This window comes from Helianthus annuus, chromosome 6 (genome assembly GCF_002127325.2).
Source record: "Helianthus annuus cultivar XRQ/B chromosome 6, HanXRQr2.0-SUNRISE, whole genome shotgun sequence".
Lineage (NCBI taxonomy): Eukaryota > Viridiplantae > Streptophyta > Magnoliopsida > Asterales > Asteraceae > Helianthus > Helianthus annuus.
The window spans coordinates 74,555,751-74,568,027 of NC_035438.2; the positions used below are offsets into that span (position 1 = coordinate 74,555,751).

General features: G+C 40.7%; 1 non-coding gene across 1 annotated transcript; it reads right to left on the reverse strand.

The window, feature by feature from the left end:
• Positions 1–348: 348 nt before the first annotated feature.
• On the reverse strand, positions 349–455 carry LOC118480017. The gene has a single exon (XR_004861658.1). It is a non-coding gene; the product is annotated as a small nucleolar RNA R71 (small nucleolar RNA).
• Positions 456–12,277: the final 11,822 nt, after the last annotated feature.

A 12,277-nucleotide genomic window follows, 5' to 3' on the forward strand; every position in this document is an offset into this window, starting at 1 on the left:
CTACGACCCACCGTAGGTAATCTAGGCGCCGCTATCAATGCTCCGAATGTCGAGGCTAATAACTTCGAACTCCGGCCGCATTTGATACAAATGCTCCAAAACTCCGCAACCTTCCATGGGCTTGCGGACGAGGATCCCCATCTACATATAACTAATTTCTTGGAAATATGTGATACCTTTCGGATCAATGGAGCATCAAACGACGCCATCCGCCTCCGTATGTTTCCCTTCTCACTAAAAGACCGAGCGAAAGCTTGGCTCAACGCCCTCCCAGCTGGATCGGTAAACACCTGGGATGAACTAGCCCAAAAATTTCTATATAAGTATTTCCCTCCCGCTAAAACTGCTAAGTTAATGACTGAAATTAATACATATTCACAAGAGGACGGGGAATCCTTAAATGAAACTTGGGAAAGGTTCAAGGAGCTATTACGCAAGTGTCCCCATCACGGCCTTGCAATATGGCAACAAGTATCCACTTTCTATAATGGATTGTTGCCACACACTAGGCAGACACTTGATTCTAGCTCCGGGGGACTTTTAGGTAATCGACGCCCACACGAAATATATAATCAAATTGAGGAAATTGCTCAAACCAATTTTCAATGGCACACCCCCCGGGGAAATAAGTCTATCGCCCCGGGCGCCCATAAGGTCGATGAAAGCACTTCTTTACAAGCCCAAATCGAGGCCCTTTCTTCAAAGATAAAAAAATTGGAAATGACAAAAACAGTCTCGGTTATGGCTTGTGAAGGGTGTGGTGGGTCACATGAAAATTGGAGTTGCATGAAAGAAACAGACGATCAACAAGAAATGGTAAACTGCATTGATAATAGACCTAGGCCGTCGGGTCCCCCAACGGGAACTTACAACCAAGGATGGCGAAACCACCCAAACCTTGGTTGGAGGGAACCCGGCAATAGTAGTAACCAACAAACCCAACGAACAAACTTTCAACAACCACGAAATGAGTCACAAAATTTCACTCAACAACAAAGTGGACGAGAAAGGCTCGAAGATACTGTATCTCGCCTCGTCTCCGACACTGATAAGAAAAACTCGGAAAGATTTCTACAATTATAATCAAATTTTAGAAATCAACAAGCTAGTATTCAAAACATAGAAAAACAATTAAATCAAATAGCTCAAAATTTTGCCGAGAGACCGCAAGGCGCATTACCTAGCAATACCGAAACGAACCCAAAAGCGCAAGTTCACCTCATCACACTACGGAACCGCACCGTAGGGCCTGCAGAAGTGCCACCACCAACGGAAGAAACAGTACCCACACCTCTGCAGGAAAAGAACTCCCCTCCGTCACCAGAGCCTACCAAGGCTCCTCGAGTTCCATACCCCGGTAGGTTAATTCGTCAAAAGACCAATGAGCAATTCGCAAAGTTCGAAAGTCTGTTAAAACAATTGCATGTCAATATTCCTTTTATCGAAGTCCTAACCCAAATGCCCAAGTACTCTAAATTCATGAGGGACTTCCTTACACATAAAAAGAAAATTGAAAGTTTGCAATTAGTCAATTTATGCGAAGAATGCTCTGCCCTCGTACTCAATAAACTTCCCCAAAAGAAAATCGATCCCGGAAGCTTCACGATTCCCTGCTCAATAGGGGAATCGCCCGTTCGTAATGCCTTAGCCGACCTTGGGGCTAGCATTAACCTCATGCCCTCATCAATGTTCAAAAGACTCGGCTTAGGAACCACGAGCCCTACAAAAATGAGCATACAACTCGCTGATCGATCCGTCAAATTCCCACAAGGTGTCATCGAGAATGTCTTGGTAAAGGTAAGCAGATTCGTTTATCCAGCTGACTTTGTCATACTCGATATGGAGGAAGACACCGAGGTCCCCCTCATACTAGGGAGACCCTTCCTTGCCACCGCCCAAGCAGTGGTAGATATGAATGATGGGACACTCACCTTGAGGTATGGGGATGATGAAGTGAAGTTCGGAGTTAGGAAGAGAATAGAGGACGACGACCCGGTCAATTACATGAAGGTTATTGATTCGAGCTTGGATGCTGCTCTCCGACGGTGTAACATGGGACGCCAGGCATCCCACTCAGAAAACATATAACCTCGCATTGGGTCTAGCCAAGGACCCTTATAAACGTGGCGCACCACGGAGGCATTCCGCGGAACTATCCTTAGTTTAGTTTAATCTTTTAGTTTTAATTTGCAGAAATAAAACACACTCATGGTGGTAATGGATGAAAAAGGGAACGAGAAAAATGGCCCCATGCACAAAGAACAGAGCAACCCGACACAAATCTCCATCACAGAAGGCTCAACACGGGCCGTGCCCAACCAACACGGCCCCATGCTGAGCCACCTGCAGAAAAACGCCCAGTTCAGGTAACTGGACACGGGCCGTGTTCAGCGGACACGCCCCCGTGTCCAGGCTTCTGTCTTATTTCTTTAATTTCTGTTACTGGCACCTGACCACGGGGCCGTGCCCGGTCACCACGGGGCCGTGTCCAGGATGCCAGTAACATAAATCTTTGCTTTTTAACCCACTTTTACACATTCTAATCAACCGAAAATCTTATTTTTGGGACACATTGAGGACAATGTGTAATTTAAGTGTGGGGGGGATGCTAAAACCTTGAATTTTGCAAATCCTAATTACAAGCCTTACACAAAACTCTATTGGAACCGCTAAACACCCCAAATTTTTTTCAAAAACTTTTCGTTTTTTTTACTTGTCTTGGTTTAATTTGGGAATAACAAGTTCTAAAAAGGTTATATTTTTACAAATTTACAACCGATAGCGTCGTGATAACAAAGAACCAACATAAGAAAATTACGAAACGGCATAACAAGTCTAGTTAAAAATTCGATTATATATACTTGATCGCATTAAAAACCCATTCCCACAAAAGTGAGTTTTGAGCCTTTATTGAGCATACAAATATACATCTTTAGACTAAATGCTCATTTTTCGTTTCTTGTGTGAATAGCCGCTTGGTTCTTACAACTCTAGAACTTGCCACGACGATACATTCCCGGTCCTTACCAACTTAAACCCAAGTAAGTAAGTGATGGAGGCATTAGGACTAACCATATTTTTCTTTCTACACCATTATTTTTCATTTTTTTTTACCACCTACCCAAAATCCCCCTAGTTAGCCCCTTTGAGCCTAAACCTTTCATTTCATTACCCTAAAACCCTTTTTACCCACCAAAAACCCTTTTTTATTTTTCACCCTTTATTTTAGTAACAAGCTCGGTTTTTCGTAAGCTCGCTATTTTATGTGACTTATAAAAAAAAATGATGAAGTCAAAAACAAACAAAAGCTATATAAAAGCTTGTTTGGAGAAATACTTCAAAATAAAGAGTCACTAAAAACAAGGTGTGTCACGAAAACCGACGCTTTTTACAATTTTCGCCCTTTTACTAACCACTAACCCAACCACCCACCTTTAACCCAAGCCTAACCCTTCACCCAAAAAGTCCTCTTGATATTTACAAAGGTAAAAAGTTAAAAAGGAGGAGGATTGATTGCTTGGCAAGCCTATAGAAGGCGTAAGTTCCATGCCGCTCTCGAGTAATTCACTAAAAAAAAAATACACCTTCGGCCGAGTGTTGAGTGATCTCCCGTGAGGTATGTGAACTTGTACATAAATGGAATTTTAATAAGGCATGCTATGCCCGAATAAGTAATTTATCCTGTGAAACGTTCTAAATAAATCATAACGAATAGGATTGTAAATAAATAAAAATAAAACTTACAAAGATCTTGGATTCCCGACACTCTATGACAAGCCAAAAACTTTCTCTTCTACCTATTCCATTTGGGAGTGTCAGCCACATTTAAAGAGTTTTGCTTGAGGACAAGCAAAAGTTCAAGTGTGGGGGTATTTGATGTGTGTAAAATGCAACATATAAATCACATCAATTAAGGCATAAAACTAACCCTTTTTAAGTACTAATATTGGAAAAAGAGTGTTTTTGTCTTCCTTTTATATTTTCAGGATGAAATGAGCTCAAATTCACAAAAGAAGCAAAAAGACAACTAATTCTAGCATAAATACAAGAAAAGGAATAAAAGTAGACTGCCCGGACCCTCAACAGCATCCTCCAGAGCAAAGAAGAGAAAGCAGAAGTCTGAACACGCCCCGTGCTCAGCCAGCACGGGGCCGTGCCCAAGAAGCAGCATAAAAGACAAACTTATAGAAGCTTCCATTGCCCACCACGGGGCCGTGTCCAGCGGGCACGGGGGCGTGGTGAAAGTACAGCAGGCGCATTAATTGTAATTGCGAATTACAATTAATGAGGAGAGAGAGTGTCAGACGGGCACGGGGGCGTGTCCAGCGGACACGGGGCCGTGCCCAGCCTTCTGTTTAGCCTATAAATAGGAGTGCTTGGTTTCATTCCATCTCATCCCTTGGCACACAACCTCTCTCACACTTCATCCACCACCCACCACCACCATAACACCATCATCCACCACCATCATCCATTGTCCATCGTAGAGTGTGTGAGTCGTCTCGGGATCCAAGATTGATCGTAAGAGTTCTTGACAATCAAGGCCATGTTTGCCTAAGTCTCTTACATCACTTGGTGAAGACAAGTGTTTAGTATAATACTTTTTATTTTCAATCTTTTGCACTTTTTATTTGGTTTTGTATTAATGACTTTAATAACTAGTTGCTTATGTTGAAGGTGATCTTTACTTATCGTTTGTCCGTGGTGTCTTGGCATTATTTTACTGTCTATATAAAATAAAAGATTTTCACCATTCATATCTTCACGGTCTATATGGAGGTATGTTGGCTACCTGGTCGGGGGTTAAGGGAACGGTTTGGTAAGGGTCTTGCCCTTGTTCAGCGTTTAGAGGTCCTGCTTGGGACCTGGTTCAAATTTAGTAGGATCTCCTTCAATGCCCATAGGTATTGGATGGCGGGGATCCAAACTCTTTGACCCCCTCATAAGTTAACTACTATTAATACTATAACCCGGCTATTTAGGACTGTATCCCTGCTGACTCAGACTACTTAGCCGAGGGTAACGTCACCGCTGAAAGCGGGGCCTACCACAATTTGCATTAATAACTTAATTCATTATCTTTCAATAATCCGACCCTTTAGGATTGTATCCTTGCTGACTCAAACTACTGGGTTGAGGGTAACGTCGCCTTCAAAAGAGGGGCCTACTACAATAACTAAGATAATCTCTTAAACAAGTGCAAAAGTGCGAAAATAATCAAAGGTTATACTAATACACGTGTCGGATCCAAGTGATTCATCTTGTCTATATGTTTTTATTTTATTTTATTTTTCAGCATTTAGTTAGTTTTTATTTTCTTAGTTTAAAAAACATTTTTCTCACTTTTTGATTTGATTAGACGTTGAGGATAAACCGGTATTAAAAGCTCTTGTGTCCTTGGACGACCTCGGTATCTTACCAACACTATACTACGTCCACGACGGGTGCACTTGCCCATATGTGTGTTTAGGGTTAGTGAATATCGTGTTTTATAAATTTAAAACTTGGCTAAAAGTGTAAAAAGGGCTTAATTATATATCTAAAAAAATATATTACACTACACACGCATCAGTGCCACAGGCACTGAGTTGACTTCTGTTATGGGGTTTGATGGACCCCCCATTTGTGGTTCTTCCTCTTCCTCCTGAAGTGGCGGATAATGGCTGCCACTTGATGGTTGGGGTGTGCTGATGCGGACACCCCCTCGCACGGACATCCGTGCGTTCGACCTCCTCCGCCTCGGTGGCTCCGGAGGCGGCTGTTGTTCCACTGGTGGTGGTGGTGGTGGAGTGACTGCCACGAATCGTTGATCCTCAGAAGGATCTTGCTGCTGCTGTTGCTGATACGGGGACGAGTGTTCAGAAGGCGTGAAGTACCAGTCCCACTGCTTAAACCTCTCTTGATAACTATCCGGACCGCGGTATGGTGCTCCGTGGAAAGATGACTCATCCGAGATTTCGATGGGGTGGTTCGGCGTTCCTGTAGCAGGCTCCATTGGATCAGTATCCTCATCCATGTCATTTTCCCCAGAGAAGTGGTCTTCCGGTCCGAGTGGGTTAAAACCCCCGGGTCCAGGAAAAATGTTGGCCGGGTTGAATCGGCTTTGGAAAACTGGGATTGGGTCACCAAAGGAATGGTGCGAGTTGGATCTCTGTAACGGTATGAAAGATGGTGGTTGTTTGTTGGGCTCATTTTCCGATTGGGGCCCAAAGGAGTGCTGGTAAGAAGGTGAAGAGCTGAGGGAAACTGACCGTCTCCCGGGTTCAACATAGAGCCTCCACGGCTCTTGTGGACAAGTGCTCATGGTGATGGATGGGGTATGCCGGTGCGAAGGCCCGGCTTCGTGATCGTGACCCGTGACTGGTGCTTTGCCTCGACCGCGAAGAAATCTTGGTGGCATGTTGACCTGCATACAAGTTTTAGATAACAACAACAACATATAATAATAAGACCCAAAAATAAAACAAAACAGAGTTTGTCCTATGTTCTTTGTCTAGACTCGGAACTCGAAGAATGTGCAATTCGTGCACTGAGACTAAACACAAAAGGCTAGTGTTTAATTCACTCAGTGTTGGCTCTGATACCAACCTGTCACACCCCTAATTTCCACGTGTCACCAGTGGGCCCGGTGGGGGATTAACGTGACGTAGTTGATATCATCATAGTCAAACAACACAAATTATAATGCACAGCGGAAGCAAAGATAGATTCATTTCAACTTAAATTATTGTAATATACGAGTATCACAAAATGTCGAAATAGAATCCACAGGCAGAATCAAATAAAAAGGAAACTTCATCTCAACAGACTTCATGCATCCTAAGCTTGCGAGACTTCTATGGATGCTTAAGGAGTGGCCAGCCTATTACGCGTAGTACCTGCACTTAGTCTTTTTGGAAAATACGTCAGTTTACACTGGTAAATACAATTTAACTGACTCATTTTGAAAATGTTTAAAATTGATTTAAATGCTCGTGGCATAAAACTTTTTATAACTTGGGATAATTATTTGCTTAATAATCTTGTAAAAGAATTACATGTTCGTTCTGCGTTCGGTAGCCCGGGTCATGCCGGGTTAAAGATTAATAGACACACCACTTAATATAATTCCGCCGCGAGACTTCTCTCGTACCGACGATTATACATGTTGTACAACACTACGGGTGTACGCCTACACCCGAGTGCTAAGGTCGTGGCCATTCTTTGAATGATGCCAAGGATATCCGGGACATGGTCATTAAGCCCCCAAAGGCGTTAAACAAACAAAACAGCATTTTCAAACGGGTTAATTTGACTGCGCATAACCAAGACCGGTTAAGGTCAATTCCCCGACCAAGCGGTATTTTATATACCGTACCCCAAGCCCGTATAGGGAAAATAAGTTAAATGTATTTACCTGAGCAAAATATAAACCAAATATAATGAGTGCACGTAGCTTTTACTGGGCTCCTAGATCTGGAAATTAAGGTTTTAATAACCTATTAGAATCCTAACGAGTCTTAAGCTTAGACCGGTTAGTTTTATATAAAGATTACGGTTTTAAACGCACAATAAGGCGAAGACCGTTTTAGAATGTGGTTTTGTCCCAACAAGCTTGCACACTTGTTTTATATGGGTAACATAATCACATTCTGGATTTTGAGACCAAAAAGATATGGTTTGACCCGTTTCGGCTAAAATGGCCAAACTAGTCACATAAGCCGATCCGAACGCATATAATGCATAACGAGTAACCATAAGAGTCAAATACAAGTTTCTGAAGTCAATATGCTCAAAATATGTTGTGATATCAGAATGATACCTTCCATTATGCCCCAAATAATTTTAAACCAAAACTATGCCTCATAAGGGCGTTTTGGTCATTTTATAAGGTGAAAAAGGGTTAAAATGATAACCTGAGTTACAGGTCTGAATAAATTAGTAAATATACTTAATTTACTAAGTTATAACAGTAGGGTATCAAATTTATGTGAAATTTATTATTTTTAACCTTACTATGCACCGTAGGGGCATTTTGGTAATTTCACATGTGCCTAAAAGGTCAATTCTGGAATTCTGAGTTCAAAACATTTGCCTACTGTTTAAAAATATAAAAATTCACTAATTACATCAGTAGGTTTAATCCCTTAGGCTTAATAAGGTTCTAGTGCACACTTATGCGTTAAAAATGCCTAAAAAGGCGATTTGGAGCCATTTCCGGGTTTTCTGTAAAAAGCTGATATTTTTCATATTCCAGAAGGCTCAAAATAATTTATTTATCATAACAAATCAATAGAATTTAGTTTGAGGTCAAAAGGTTTTGTAAAACTCATTTTATGGCTAAAAAGGGCAAAACCGGCATAAACCGAATTAATCTTAGAACACTAAGTTATGCTCAGCCTAAAAATAAATAAAAATCACCAAAAATCCCAAAATATTATTTTATAACAGTGGGTAAAAAGTTTGGTATAAAAATTTGCGTTTTGATAGGCTATACATAATTTACGCTATTTAATTATCAAAGAAGCTCTTAATTACGCTATTGAGCATAACTCTTAATCTAGACCTCAAACTGACTTCAAATTTTGGGTGCAAGTTTATAAATCAGTAGCTAAGGTGCCTACCCTTTTACATTTTCAAAAATCACGTTTTAAGGTCAAATGGGCATAATGGTCAACATATAAGCGATTAACGGAAACATGCATGTGAATAGGATTTCTAATGAACCAAGTTGTATACTCTCAGAGAGTTATACTAACATGTAAATAGGTTTAAAAGAAGCTCTAAGGCAATCCTAATCTTGGCTTAAACGGGTCAGAACTGAAAGTCAAAGCAGAAGTCAAACTTTGCGACTTTCGGTTCCAAACCGAGCCTAAACTGAAAATTGTCGAGTTGAACATGTTGGAACATGTTCTTACATTAATTACCAAGTTATTTTACTGATCAAACAGGTTGCATGTAACCTACATTGCTAATTATGCATTAATTCGCAAATAACCTTTCTGTTGACTTTTTATAATAAGCTTTGACTCGGCAATTAGCATAGTTAGAGTGGGATTCTGGAAATACCCTTTTGAGGGTTTGTTACCCACATAATTACCTACTTAAAGGTATCTTTAATTCGTGATTTGACAGAGCACATTTTAATTAATCACGAAGTCAAACCTTAATTACGACGGTTTGACTTTCAGCTAATTAACAAAGCTAACACAACTTAAAAGAGGTTAAGGACACTTACAAGAGTCCTAAGAAGGATTAGGGATTTAATGAGAACTTGATGTTGTCCAGAAAAGCTCCAGAGAAGTCTTGAACCAAAGTTCCAAGTGAGCATGTAAAGTGTTCACAACTTCAAGCCCTTATATAGTGAACCTTGAGGTCCAAGATGATGCCAAGATAGTCTAGAGTGGTTACAAGATCATCCCAGGTGTCTCTATGATGCTATATACTGCCTAGCAAGTCCCTGGTTTCGAAAACCATTCATTTAAGTCGGTGTAACAGGCTGAACAGGCAGCTGTCCATTTTCTGCGGCCAGCGACTTCCTTACGGACCGTAAGCTTAAGGCCTTGCGGTCCGTAAGCTCCTCTTGCGGACCGTATGCTGAAACAGTTACGGTCCGTAACCGACCCTTGCTGAAATCGCCCAGGTACCCTCCTTACGGACCGTAAGACTAGGGCCTTGCGGTCCGTAACTGGTGATCAGAGGACAAAACTTTTAAAACTTTTAAGTCATGACCATGCAACCAAAACAATTCCGAATTCAGTCCATCTTTTTCAGTTGTGGGGCCATCTGCTCAGCCATTGCATGCTTGGATGGTTCTTACATGTCCCCTCCTTTATTTGACTTCTTAAGGGACTTGCAAGATGACGGAAATACCAAGAACATGTCTTGGATTCTCATAATAGTTTAATAAGCTACATAACTATTCTTGATTCCCTATTTACAAGGACTTATTTAGTATTTTCAGTAGTAACAAACCTACTAATCCGAAGTTCATAATAAAGATGGAACTTTATTTATTTGGAACAACCGGTTGGCATATAAGATGTTTATCAAATAATTTAAGGGTCTTGGGATTTATGAATTCGGGTCGCTCAGAGGTGTTTTAATAACATGTCGCCCTTTGGGTCATTCAGAGGTATTTTAATAACATGACGCCCTTTTTATTAAAAATCCTACCATACATCTTTTTATTTGACCCGGTTTTCCTGACACGTCTGTCTCTCATGACACGTGTCTTTATTTTAAAGGACAGGAATTTTCGAGGTGTTACAGGTTTTGTATACACTACTTGTCAAGCGTCACTTTTGGGTGAACGGACTCAATAGTGATATGACCAAAGTCATAGATCCGGTCGAGTGACAACTAGACCAGATAATTAAGATAGAAACAAACGTAAAAACTCTTAATACTGTAAATTATAACAATGTGTCTTTTATACAAATTGAATGCACTCGCCAGTATTTTTCGCTGACCAAATGTTTTTAAAACACATTTCAGGTGATTTACTGTAAAGAAAGGAAAAGTGTCGTGAAGCACTTCAGCTTAAATAAGTGGCTCAGTAAATTAGAAATAAAACGTAATTTCTGTAATTAAAGGATTTTCCCCGGTGAAATTCCTTTTCTGTAAATACGAGGTTTACCCCACAGTTATGAAATAAAATAATTCGTTGTTTTGAAATCCTAATAAATTTTTTCCGGCAACCCGGTCCTGATGAAATTTCTGCAGCTAATTAATAAACACCGGTACCACTGTTATCTGCCTCGCGGCACCCGAACCGGGGTACGGGTCGGGGGCCGTGGCAGAAGTTGGTATCAGAGACACTTATTTAAGCAAATTAAGTATTTTAAAAATACTTAAATAATAGTCAGGAATTTGATGTTTCTGTGAAAATTTTGTGCTACTAATTAATATTATATTCAAATTTTCGGAGTTCGTGTTTTCATTCTTTTTTACTAACAGTATGAGCGAATTAGTGGAAGCTCTTCAGAACTTCTCAATGAGTCCCACGGACATGGAAACAACAGAAAATCAAACGGGATACCAAGCTGAACCCGATGAACCAATAGTATTTCAAGCCCAGGAAAAGCCAAAACCAAAGAAAAGGAGAAGAATTTTGGAATGGAAATGAGGTAGGAAGAAGAAGCCAGCAGCCCAGAACATCAAGAAAACTGTTGAACGAAAAGGAAAAGAAATCTTGGGAGAGAGTTCCAACCAAGCCCCAACATTGCCACCATGGGAGGAGTTGGACAGAAAATTAGCAAATTGTGATTTGTTTGGCCCAATAGATGAAAACCTCCTGAATGCACCCATCCCACCAAAAATACCTATAAAGTTGGAACCCGCCATTCCCGCGCCAGTCATTCCACAACAGCCACTTCCCAATCAAGCTGAAGAATGGTGGACTAATGACTGGGCTTTTCAGAACTTGATGAATCACCCAAACCCATATTACCCTCAGTTTGAACATACTCCTACTGTTTTTCCACCCATGAACCCCGATAATGTTTCTGAACTACGCCATTATGGCGAGGAATTGGTGGATGCAGGAAATACGATCAGATCAGTGGGTAAGAGGCTCGTCTGAAAGTATGATGAGCGGGAATTCAACTTCTGAAGGCCGTCTAACTATAGAATAGATGTTTGTATAATATTTAATATTTTGTGAAAAAAATAAATAATAATAATAATAAATATATATATATATCACCTAATAATAATTAGAACTATATATGTAAATATATGGTTGTGTAATGAAGCATAATATATAAAAAATATCTAAATGTCGCAATGCTCGACAATTTTGGTTATATGTGCTGACTTAGTTTGTATTTGTGATTACAATACTTTGCTATTTGATATTATTCTGTGATATTAATCTGTGTACTATGTTTGCAATTCAGATGTCAAACGAAGTTAACCCCTAACAACTTCAACCCCCGCATGAAACGAACGGAAAATAATCGGCGACACGACCGCCCATCTCTACCGTCCAACGCTGTCGCCCTCTTTCTTTGTTCTCTTTATCTCTCTCTTTTTTGTCGTAGTGTGCTGCCACCAGGTGGTGGTGGTGGCAGTCTAATTGTGAGAAAAAACTCAAAAAAAGAGGTGTGTGTGTGTGTGTGTGTGTTTGAAGGAGGGAGTTGAGGTGTGTAGGTGGGAGACGAAGAGGATGTGTGGGTGCGGCAGTTCGCCGGCGTTTACTCTGGTCGTCGGAGTTGAGGAAGTGACAAGGATCAGGGGAAGGGTGTGTGTCGGCTGAGGGTAGAAAGAAAAAGGGATTTAGGGTTTTAAAGATAAA